The sequence below is a fragment of the Nicotiana attenuata genome, chromosome 12 (assembly GCF_001879085.1).
Source record: "Nicotiana attenuata strain UT chromosome 12, NIATTr2, whole genome shotgun sequence".
Taxonomy (NCBI): Eukaryota; Viridiplantae; Streptophyta; class Magnoliopsida; order Solanales; family Solanaceae; genus Nicotiana; species Nicotiana attenuata.
In genome coordinates, this window is record NC_032000.1 from 9,707,638 (window position 1) to 9,716,749 (window position 9,112).

The window sequence follows — 9,112 nt, forward strand, 5'->3', positions numbered from 1 at the left end:
TTGACTTATGAGTAATCAAATTTGGATTTGGATTTTATGATTCGGTTAGCTTCGTTGGGTGATTTTAGACTTAGGAGTGTGTCCGGAATATAATTTGGAGGTCCGTGGTAGAATTAGGCTTGAATTGGCAAAAGTTGGAAGTTTAGAAGTTCTTAGGCTTGAATTCGAGGTTGATTTGGTATTTTGGTGTTGTTTTGGGTGTTTCGGAGGTTTGACTAAGTTCGGGTAGTGATATATGACTTGTTGGAATTGTTGGTTGAGGTCCCGAGGGCCTCGGATGAGTTTTGAATAGGTTTGGGTTGTGTTGCGCTCGTTTTTCTTATGTTTCGACGCCGTTTCTTCAAGCATAAATGATATCATATTGAACAAATGAGCTCCGATTTCTTTTTTGATTGAAGCATTAGATCCGTATTGTAATTACGGACCTGTAGCAAAAACAATCGTCGAATTTGGACATCGTATGAGGATTTTATGGTCATTTTACTAAGAATTAGGTTGCCAGATTTTTCAGATTAATTACGAAATTGCCACTGACGGCGTATTTAAAAATCTGCACTATTTGCAAATATTAAAACCTACATATCTCCTTTGTTATAAGGTCAAATTGAGTGATTCAAAAGCCTAACTTGACTAGAATTTCACAAGGAATCCATTGGAGGCATAAAATACGAGTTTCGGGATCGTTTGGCTCGAGAAACGAGGCAGAATAGCTGGTAGAAAAATATACAAAACTAGGGTTTGTTCATTCGGTCATATTTTGAGTTGGGGAGCTCGGATTTGGGCGATTTTGGAGGCGATTTTCACCATATGGATTGGGGTAAGTGTTCTCTACTCGATTTTGATTATAATTTATGAATCCATCTTTGTTTTTGGGATTTGATTGATGATTATAAAGTGAAATTGAGGGAGTTAGGGTTTGAGTTTTGGAAAGTTTTAAGTGAGGATTTGAGGGAACAAACGGAGTTTGATAAATTTTATATGGTTAGACTCGGGAGAGGACGAGGATATTATTCTGCCATTTTTGACTGGTTTCGAGACGTGGGCCCGGGGACCGAGTTTTGGCCGATTTTGGATTTTTGGCATATTTTGTAGTTTTTATTGTGGAATTCGATTCTTTAGCATATGTTGATGGTATTAATCTGATTATGGTTAAATTCGGAGCTTTTGGAGACCGAGTCCAGAGACGAGGGCATCCCGGAGTAAGATTTTACGCGGTTGAGGTAAGTAACTGTTTTAACTCTGGCTTTGAGGGTATAAACCTGGAGAGTTTGATATCATGTGATTTTTTGGAGGTGATACCTACGCTAGGTGACGGGTGTGTGGGTGTACGCCTTGAGGGGTTGAGACTTGGTCCGTCCTATGAGGCCTAATGGCCATTATCTGTGTTTATGCATTTACTTGTTATTGAACTTGTCTGCCTTCATGTTAGGGATCATGATTAGGCTTTATTCATGCTCACATTAATTATACTCAGTCATAGAAATTATTGTACATGTTTACCTCCGTCTCTACTATTTGCTAATATGATGTGATACTTGATGTGGGTTGTGTCCCCTTATTTGTTGATGATGGTGAGGCTAGTGAAGTACATGATTCAGTGAGACCGATGGCCTGATTGTGAGGATATTAATACCATAGCGCGTGAGTTGTCCAAGTAGCACGTGAGTTGATCGTGTGAGTCCGGGAATTGATACCATAGCGCGTGAGTTGTCCGCGTACCACGTGAGTTGACCGTGCGGATCCAGGTATTGATATGTTGGCCTAGTTGTGAGGATATTAATACCATAGCGCGTGAGTTGTCCGCATAGCACGTCAGTTGACCATGCGGGTCCAGGTATTGATACCATAGCGCGTGAGTTTTCCGCGTAGCACGTGAGTTGACCGTGAGAATCCAAGTATTGATATGTTGGCACATTAGTCGTCCGTGCTTAGCGCTTGGGCTTTGGGAGCCCCTCCGGAGTCTGTACACACCCCCAGTGAGCGCAGAGTGTTGAGTGTTGGGTGCTGAGTGATGGAGTGACATTGCTGTGAGGTTGCATTTACTTTTGCTGTTGCTGCATTTATCTATTAAATTTCTTTGCGGCATTTACGGAGTTATGAAATTTACCTGTTTATTCCTATTATTTTTAAAATTATAAAAATAAATAATTGGACTATTTTGCTTCCGGCTTTAATTGGAGACTGCAAGGTAGCTGCCAGCATCCACAGGACCTTGTTACTCCTTTTATCATTTCGTCTTTGGATATTTAGATAGTTTATATATCTCAGTTCATAGTTTTAGACGCTCATGACTTAGTGACACCCCGATTTTTGGGACTCATTTTCGTATTTTATATTATTTATATTTAGAGTTGGTTTAGCTTATCAGGAATTAAATTAATGAAAATATTTTATTAAATTCTTATAATCAAATTAGTAGTAATATTTTGGGAATAGGTTTGCCTTCTAACACGATAGGCGCCATCACGACCATTGTTAGATTTTGGGTCGTGACATCAATAGGCAAGAGCAGCAACTATTTTAGAACATGAATTCAAATATAAGGATAGTAACTAAATCATAATATGATATACAAGCAAGAGGAGGATCCTATATCAAACTCCTATTCTTCCATGATATCTAGAACAAAAAAAATACTAACAGCAAACCCACGATACATTCAAAAACATGAATTCTTCTTAACTTTACGGCATCGGAAAAATAAGAAGATAAAAGATACCGACCTGTTTTGGGGCAGAGAATCGGGACTGAGGTCTCGGATCCAACGAAACACCGAACGCGGCCTCGCTACCGGAAGACAACTAAGAAAATCTTTGTTATGGTTAAAACCCAACATAGGTCAAAAATAAGGAAGGGAATAAAGTTTTTAAAAGTAAAATAAGAGCAGTAACTATGAGACCTAGTTGTGGTGGTTGAATCTTAAGATTTAAAAGGGGGTAAATGGGGAGGCTAAAGCTTGTCCATACACTTCTCAAATATTGATTTTTATAGGGGAAATTTAGGGTTTTAGGAGTTGATTTTTTGGGCGAAATTTTCCAAATCGAAAATCAAATTACGCATGGCTAAAAGAGCCATTTGACAGCATATAGCAGAGGCTCAAGTGCGAGAAAATCAAATGGAGCAGAGATTTGTTTGCCAAAAATGATGAAAAAAGGGAAGTAAAAGAGAATCAATTTTTTAACCTTTGTCAACTTCATTGCAAATGGAAATTCAGTTTGAATCTTTGTCAAAAAAAATTAGAATTACGTTGGGGCTGCAGACATTTGCTTGGAATGAGCCTGGAATCTCTGCTTTCATAATATGAGAGGTCAAATCTTTACTCAAAATTGGAGAAGAAGCCAAAAGAAATCTGCCATTGCAGGGGAAGAAAGGGACCATAAAGAGCGTCTGTTGGGTTAGGAGAGAGAGAGAAGGGTTAGCAACTTTGATTTAATTGATGGGATAAATATTGACCATTGGACTAAAATAACGGATGGCTCAGATTAGGCTTAGGATAAAACAAGTAAAAATAAAGAAAAATACATAGAATTCTCTAGAAGGTGTGGTGTCAGAGTGTGAAGGGGTGAGGAGGGCGTGTGCTGGGCATGTGTTGGTCATAGGATTCAGACCGTTGGCGCCTATGTGGCGATGACGTGGGGCTCATGTAGCGTCTACATGGAAGTGAGGATAGAGTAGATGGGCTGGTAGGTATAGGCCTCTGATTTGGGCCATTTTGTGGGCCTGGTTGGTTGATTTAGGGGCTCTAGAAATCTTAAAATATATTATAAGAATTTGTCCCATTTTAAATGACATTGAACTTTACCAAGATGATCCAATTTGCATTTAAAAGTCCTTTCACTTTAAGTTTTACTATGCTTCTATAATTCTAATAGTTTATAATAAAATATGTTATATTATATTATTGCAAAAATTAATATTTAGTATGTATGCATTTATATATATATATATATATATATATTTATATATATATATATATATATATATATATATATATATATATATAATAGAAAATAGAGAAATATATTATAATTTACAAATCATGCTTGTATTAATTATTAAGATACATTAGCATTAAATAATAATATGATGGTGATTCAGTAACTAAAATAATATTAACGATATAATCACAATAAATAAATATACTAAATTATATTTTATTTTAAAAATCATGAGGCTAGAATATATAACAAATATTTTGGATAAAAATATGTAAAATATATTTAGTAAATTATTAAGAATCAGGAAGTATAGAGAAATTAATTAGGAAAAAGGAGGGCCAAAATTGATCGTCAACAGGATTACTATTCTCTAGAGAATATTCCTTCCAATTGTATTTTCTATGGTTTTGTGTAGAGGCGTCAAAACGGCCCAGCTCAGCCCAAGCCTCGTGGTCTTTTAAATTTGGTGGGCTAGGACGGGTCGGCATGCCATATGAATAGACCTTAAAATGGCTAGCCCAACCCAACCCTAAGAGGCCGCGGGCTATGCCGGGTTGGCCCTTCAATTTTTTTTTAGAAAAAAGAATTTTTGTAAATCCTTAAATATTTTTTCGTGATGTAGTCGATTAATCATGTAAATAACTTTTGTTTGCTTCGAGCGTACAAAAAGCTTGATATTTGATGAGGAATCTCGTAATTGAAAAGCAAATTCACTATTTCTCTAGCTTTTCTTTTTTAAAGTTACATGAATATTTTCTTAATACTTATCTTTCATTTTTCCCATATTCAGGAAGTGCTTCAATAAGTTTATATGCTGATGTTTTTTAATTTAGGATTAACATCATTTGCTGATTTTATCATTACAGTCCATAAAAAATTTTAAATTCCTGAAATTTGCTAGTGGTCAATTTTTTTGTATTTAAAATTGATCGTTTTCCTGAAGAGTAATTTAAATATTAATAATATATTAAAGTAATCCAAACTGATCATTGCCCATTTAAAGTAATGTTTTCTTTTGAAAAAAGAATATTATTGGCCACCTAAAACTTTTTGAGTTCGTTATGATTAAGCAAAAGTGTAACGACCTGGCCGGTCGTTTTGAGCCATAGGGCGTCGTTCAGCAGTTCGAGGCCATGAGCAGCTTCAATTCAGGTATTACGACTTGTACGCGTGGTCGGAATTGAATTTCGGGAAGTTCGGGGTTGATTCGGAATGGGGATTTTCATTTCGGAAGCTTTAAGTTGGAAGAATCAACTAGGATTGGATTTTTGAGTAAACGACCTCATAATTGGGATTCAAAGGCTCCAGCAGGTTCGTATGATGAATTCGGACTTGGGCGTATACCCGGATCGGGTTTTGCATGACCCGGGAGCGTTTTGGCGCCTATTGTGGAAGTTAGCATTTTGGAAGAAATTTCATAAGTTTGGATTGACGTGCATTTCAGTGTTATCGATGTGCGTTTGGGATTTCGAGTCTGGGAGTAGCTCCGTATGGTGATTCTGGAGTTGGTAGCACGATCGGAAGTGAATTCGGATGTCTGTGGAGCATTTTGGAGCCATTTGGCTAAGGATAGAAATTTGAAGGTTTTTGAGAAATTTGACCGGATGTGGACTTTTTGATATCGGGGTCGGAATCCGATTCCGAAAATTGGAGAAGGTCCGTAATGTCGAATATAACTTGTGTGCAAAATTTGAAGTCAATCGGACGTGATTCGATAGGTTTAAACATCGGAAGTAGAAGTTTGAAATTTTAAAGTTCATAAAGCTTGGATTGGAGGTCGATTCGTGGTTTTAGCGTTGTTTGATATGATTTGAGGCCTCGAGCAAGTCCGTAATGTATTTTGGGACTGGTTGGTATGATTGGTTGGGGTCCCGGGGGGCCTCGGGTGGATTCCGGGTGGTTAACGGATCGAAAATGGGATTTTTGAAAGGGCTGAAGTTGCTGGTTACTGATATAACCGCACCTGCAGAATTCGGGTCGCAGGTGCGGAGCCGCAGAAGCGGCCAGGAGAGCAGCAGATGCGGTTTTGTCCAGGAGTGAAGAGACCGCAGATGCGGTCATGGAGCCGCAGAAGCGGGACCGCACCTGCAGTGGACGAGACGCAGAAGCGTAAAAGGGGAGCCTAGAGGAAATCGCAGAAGCGGTAGATTGGCTCGCACCTGCGGGACCGCAGAAGCGGTCAAGGGACCGCAGGTGCGGAAAGTGCTGGAGGCAGAGATGTGTTTTAAAAATCGGGATTTGGCCATTTCCTCTCATATTTTCTTGGCTTGGGCGATTTTTGGAGAGCTTCAAGTGGGATTTTTCGTCATCAACGACAAGGTAAGCTAATCCCACCTATCTTGAGTTAAATACATCGATTATGTATGGATTTTAGCATGTAAATTGGTAGAAAATTGGGGGTTCGAGGAAGACCTAGAAAATTGATATTCTTGGAATTTGACCACGATTTTGGGTATGAAATTGAGAGTAAATTATATATTTGAGTTCATGGAGTCATGGGTAAGCTTAATCTCGAAATCTTTTGGAATCCGGGCACGTGGGCCCGAGGGCGATTTTGTCAACTTTTCGATCGGGGTTAGGAATTGTTATAAATTGGATTAATATGAGTAGTTCATCGTATATTAATGAATTTGCATAATTATTGGCTAGTTTTGGAGTATTTAGCATTGATTCAAGTCTTCGGAAGGGCGTGGAATGCCGGTTATGGATCTTCGGAGCGAGGTGAGTCTCCTTTCTAACCTTGTAAGAGGGAATTGTCCCCATAGGTAAAATAATTGGTTATGTGCTCATATTTGTGGGGGCTACGTACGCACGAGGTGACGAGAGTCCATGCGTAGCTACTAATATGTGTAAGTCCGGCTAGTCTAGGACCCAAAAGCATGCTATACTTTGAATATCTGTGATCTTATTGACAGTTGAAATTCTTAAATCTTATCGAATTGGTAAATGAATTTCTAGGAGGATTAAACTTTTTTTTCAAATCATTAAAAGAGAATTGGCTTTTATTTGGATAAACGATCCCCGATAAATTCTCAATTTGCTGATTGAGCATGTATTTCTATGTGTACCTGCGTCACATGTATGATTCGTGAGCAGGGTGATTGTTTAGTTAAATTTGAGCGCGTCGCATGTGTGATTCGTGAACGGGGTAATAGATGCATCTATGGTTCGTGCCGCTCGATCCTCGGCAGTGCACAGTTTACATTTCTGTTGGATCGGGCCGTACGACCTCGGCATGAATTGCGCATGCTTATATTGCTTGCCTTGAGATTTATTGATATTGCCGTTTGCTCTCCTGACTTGAGATAATTGTTAATTAATGGATTATGAATCCGGAGACTTTAAATAAAAAGGAATTTTCACCTATTTAGTGACTCATTTGAATTTCACTGTTGTTCTTAATAAATCCGTGGGTCATCGCATTTATAATATTATTACTGGACCTTTAGTAAGTGTCGAAGTTGCCATCTCGTCTCTACTTCTTCGAGATTAAGCGGGATACTTACTGAGTACACATTGTTTTTGTACTCATACTACACTTCTGTGCATTTTTTGTTGCACAGGCACATGCACCTCTAGTGGCCTAGTGGGCGTAGCAGCATGGTTGGCACGGATACTAGGTGAGCTGTATTTCCTCGAGGCGACCCGCGGCTAGTATAGTCTCTCTCAGATTTTTACTTATTTTCTGTCCAATTGTATCCCGGACATCTGTTGTACTTTATTCGAGTTTTCTTAGAGATTGCTCATGCACTTGTGACACCGGGTTCTGGGATGGTTGTAAAGTATTTTTGTATCAACTGCTTATTATTTAATTTCATTTGAGACGATTATCTTTTAAATTGGTAAATTTGAAGAAAAGTCATAGTTTTCAAGAGTATTAAAATGAGAATTTAATTAAGTATTTTGGGTTGGCTTGCCTGACAGTGGTGTCCGGCGCCATCACGACCTTTAGTGGAATTTGGGTCGTGACAACATGGTATCAGAGCACTAGGTTCCTAGGGTCTCACGAGTCATGAGCAAGTCTAGTAGAGCCTCGCGGATCGGTACGGATACGTCTGTACTTATCCTCGGGAGGCTGCAGGACTGTTAGGAGTACTTCCCTTCTTGATTTCCCATCGTGCGATTTGATCCCTGGAGGCTACGCTTTTAATTCCTTCCTATTCAATATTATGCGATGCGAACTGCTTGTTGTAAATCGAGAATTGAAGAATTGTAATGGTATTACCGATGCAGTGCAGGGTGTTTCTCCCTGCATAGTCGCCTGAGATATTATTGTCGCCTTGCGGAAGGATATTCTGTCGTTTCGGCTCAGTAGCGGTGCTTCTAAGAGCTCTGAGGCTAGGCGCAAGTTGCCATGATGCTATGAACAATTTTTCCGCAGTATTGATATGATGGTAGGATCTTTGCCTACGTGTCGGGCAGAGAATGACTTGAAGGGAGGTTTACTCAGTGCATGATTCAGAGATTCGATATTTTACTTCTGGCGGAGGAAAGGCAATCGAACTAAGAATGTGCAGATTTGGGTTGATGGAGTAATGAGATTTGGCATTTGCGAGCGTGGTAGAGTTTTCTATGATGAGGTGTAGTTGTCCCTATTGAATGTACTAAGTTCGTCGGTGTTATGATCTTCTACAATTCGCCTTTGGGGTAAGATATTGTGAAATAGTATTGAAGAAGCGGCTGTTAGATATCGCGGGGTGCGATAGTGCAGGATTGGATCAGTGTTCCCAATGTCGACGGTTCGAGGAAGATGATCTTCGGAAAGGTTTAAAGTTAGCAGCAATTGTGGGTTCAAGTGCGACGAAGGTAGATTTTATTTAAGGCAACAACTGACAGCAAAGGATGAGGAAGGACATGTGGGGAGTGTCAGGCGGTGGTTAAAATTTCTAGAAGGTCAGGTATAAGAAGCAAAGGTCGAGTAGTCGACTAGAGGGGTGAGTTTCGCCAAAGTGGAGAGTTTGGAGTGATTTGGGAATTTTAGTGATTGGTGATTTGTGCCTACGGATTAATTTGGAGTATGGGCTATTAGGCGGCAGGAGATTTGATATAACGGAAAGGAGCTACTTGAAATGAAGAAGGATACAACCTAACTTTGAATTGGAAGGATGTTGCCGCGCACTTAATTGATGTCCACGGGAGGTGAATGGACTTGTGCAGCTAGAGAGTGAGCTTGG